Here is a 3,395-nt window from a genome sequence, read left to right on the forward strand (position 1 = left end):
GCCTCCCAAAGTGCTGGGATTATAGGCGTGAGCCACCGCGCCCGGCCAAGGGCTTTAAATGTAGTTTTGAGCATGTCATTTCCACCTGACTACTGACTTTAAAACAGAATCCATTCAGAGACACCCTCATTATGATTATAAATATAAAAGAGTATTGAATTTCTACACACATATCTTTCCACAGACCCAAAGTCCGGTGATAATTTGTTTGGCTCATCTCTCTGTAACCACACCTAGCACCACGCTGGGCACAAAGCAGGTACTCAGTAAATGTTTGTTGAAGGAACAAATCAAACATGCTTACTTGTGAAAATAACACCAGAAGTGGTTTGTGTGGGTCTAGGTGGCTACAGGTGCTCTCATTCTTCAAGACAAGAAGCCACATACACACCACTGTGCATTTGCTCCCCCAAGTACACCAAGCCAGAGGCAGAGTGAATGGGAATGTGGATTTGTATGTTAATTATTCAGTCCACGCTACGTGAAAACCGGAGTCAGTTTTCTATATTTTTGGCAATAATATCTGTATCAGTTGCACAAATTACCACAAATTTGTGGCTTAAAACAAGATGATTTTTATTGTCTTACAGTTCTGGAAATCAGAAGTCCAAAATGGGTCTTATGGAGGCTAAAACCAAGGTGTAAGCAGGGCTGCATTCCTTCTGGAGCCTCTAGGGGAAAATTGGTTTTCGTAACTTTTCCAGCTTCTTGGGCTGCATTCCTTGGCTGATGGTCCCCTCTTCCATCTTCAAAGCCTGCAACACAGCATCTTTAAATCTCTCCCTGTTTTGTCTTCATACATTATTTTATCTTTTATAAGGGACCTTGTGATTACATCAGGCCCACTAAGATAATAATCCAGGATAATCTCTCTACATTTTAAGATCCTTAATGTAATCATATCTGCAAAATCTCTTTTATCATCTGAGGTAACCTTCACATGTTCTGGAGATTATGACCTGGTATCTTTTTTTCTCTTTGAGATGAGTTTTGCTCTCGTTGCTCAGGCCGGAGTGCAATGGCGCGATCTTGGCTCACCATAACCCCCGCCTCCCAGGTTCAAGCAATTCTCCTGCCTCCTCCTCCCGAGTAGCTGGGATCACAGTCATGTGCTATTACACCTGGCTAATTTTATATATATATATATTTTTTCTCATTTTTTTATACTTGCATTCATTCATTCATTCATTCACCCTTCAACCTGTATTTACCAAATATTGCTATATATCTTACACTACTAGGTGCTGCAGATAGAGAGCTCTCTAATGCAGGATCCCTGACCTTCATTTGATTTAGGCCGTGCAGTGGGGGAAACTGAATTATTTCTTTTTTTTTTTTTTTTTTTTTTTTTTTAAAAAAAAATTTAAAAATTAAAAAAAAAAAAAAAAGAAGGAGAAGAAGAAAGGGGAAGAGGAAGAGGGAGAGAGAACAGGGGTGTTGCTTTATTGCCTGGGCTAGAATGCAGTTTAAAAATGGGTATGCCTATAATTGTGCTTAATAATAGAGACGTGAGAAAAAAAAATGAGGGAAAATAACAAGCAGCCAACCAATATTTCATTTAAACCTGTAAATAGGTGTGATGTGGTACTGATAAGAGTGTATATTTTGTGTATTTAAATGGAGGATTCTATAACTGTTAATTAAGTCTACTTGTTCCGGATCTGAGTTCAAGTCCTGGATATCGTTAACTTTCTGTCTCATTGATCTGTCTAATATTGTGTATATATTTAGGATCTTCAGCTCTTCTTGTTACATTGATCCTTTTATCTTTATGTAGTATCTTTCTTTGCTTCTTTTGATCTTTATTGCTTTAAAATCTATTTTATCAGCAAAAATTGCAACTCCTGCTTTCTATTTATTTATTTTTGCTCTCCATTTGGTTGGTAAATCTTTCTCCATCCCTTTGTTTTGAGTCTTTGTGTATCCTTGCATGTGAGATGGGTCTGGATGCAGCATACCAGTGGGTCTTGGCTTTTTTTGCCTGTCTGTGTCTTTGGATTGGGGGATTTAGTCAATTTAAATTTAGAATTAATATTAATATATGTGAGTTTAATACTGCCATTTAATGTTAGCTGGCTGTTTTGCCCCTTAGTTGATGTAAATTCTAGGTTATGTTGATGCTCTTTATTTTTTGATATTCTTTAGAAAGGCTGATACTGGTTGTTCCTTTCTATGTGTAATGGTTCTTTCAGAAGCTCTTGTAAAGCAGGCCTGGTGGTGATGAAATCTCTGAGTGCTTGCTTGTTCACAAAATATTTTATTTTTTCTTCTCTTATGAAGCTTAGTTTGGCTGGATGTAAAATTCTGGGTTGAAAGTTCTTTTCTTGGCCGGGCGCGGTGGCTCAAGCCTGTAATCCCAGCACTTTGGGAGGCCGAGGCGGGTGGATCACGAGGTCAAGAGATCGAGACCATCCTGGTCAACATGGTGAAACCCCGTCTCTACTAAAAATACAAAAAATTAGCTGGGCGTGGTGGTGCGTGCCTGTAATCCCAGCTACTCAGGAGGCTGAGGCAGGAGAATTGCCTGAACCCAGGAGGCGGAGGTTGCGGTGAGCCGAGATCGCGCCATTGCACTCCAGCCTGGGTAACAAGAGTGAAACTCCGTCTCAAAAAAAAAAAGGAAAAAAAAAAAAAAAGTTCTTTTCTTTAAGGATATTGACTATTGGCCCCCACTCTCTTCTGGCTTGTAGGGTTTCTGCTGAGAGATCTGCTGTGAGTCTGATAGGCTTCCCTTTATGGGTAACCTGACCTTTCTCGCTGGCTGCCCTCAGTACTTTCTCCTTCATTTCAACCCTGGTGAATCTGGCGATTATGTGCCTTGAGGTTGGTCTTCTTGAGGAATATCTTTGTGGTGTTCTCTGTATTACCTGGAGTTGAATATTGTCCTGCCTTGCTAGGTTGGGAAAGTTTTCCTGAATAATATCCTGAAGCATATTTTCCAGCTTGGATTGATTCTCTTCGTCACATTCAGGCACACCTATCAAGTGTAGATTAGGTCTTTTCACATAGTCCCATGTTTCTTGGAGACTTTGCTTGTTCCTTTTTATCCTTTTTTCTCTAATCTTGTCTTCTCTTTTTATTTCATTAAGTTGGTCTTCGACTTCTGATTTCTTCTGCTTGATCAATTCAGCTGTTAAAACTTGTACATACTTTGCAAAGTTCTCGTGTCCTGTTTTTCAGCTCCATTAATTCACTTATATTCCTCTCTAAATTGTGTATTGTTGTTAACATTTCGTCAAACCTTTTTTCAAAGTTCTTAGTTTCTTTGCATTGGGTTAGAACAAGTTCTTTTAATTCCCAGAAGTTTCTTTTATTTTTTTTTTTGGGGGACGGAGTTTCGCTCTTGTTACCCAGGCTGGAGTGCAATGGCGCGATCTTGGCTCACCGCAACCTCC

General features: G+C 39.5%; 1 long non-coding RNA gene across 1 annotated transcript in view; it reads right to left on the minus strand.

The window, feature by feature from the left end:
- Positions 1-260: 260 nt before the first annotated feature.
- Positions 261-3,395, minus strand: part of LOC116529228 — a 17,057-nt gene continuing 13,922 nt past the window's right edge. The window contains exon 2 of the long non-coding RNA XR_004259431.1: positions 261-755. This is a non-coding gene — a long non-coding RNA (uncharacterized LOC116529228). The remainder of the gene's footprint in view (positions 756-3,395) is intronic.

Source organism: Sapajus apella, unplaced genomic scaffold (genome assembly GCF_009761245.1).
Source record: "Sapajus apella isolate SASKATOON/1434 unplaced genomic scaffold, GSC_monkey_1.0 scaffold62, whole genome shotgun sequence".
In the NCBI taxonomy this organism is placed as follows: domain Eukaryota; kingdom Metazoa; phylum Chordata; class Mammalia; order Primates; family Cebidae; genus Sapajus; species Sapajus apella.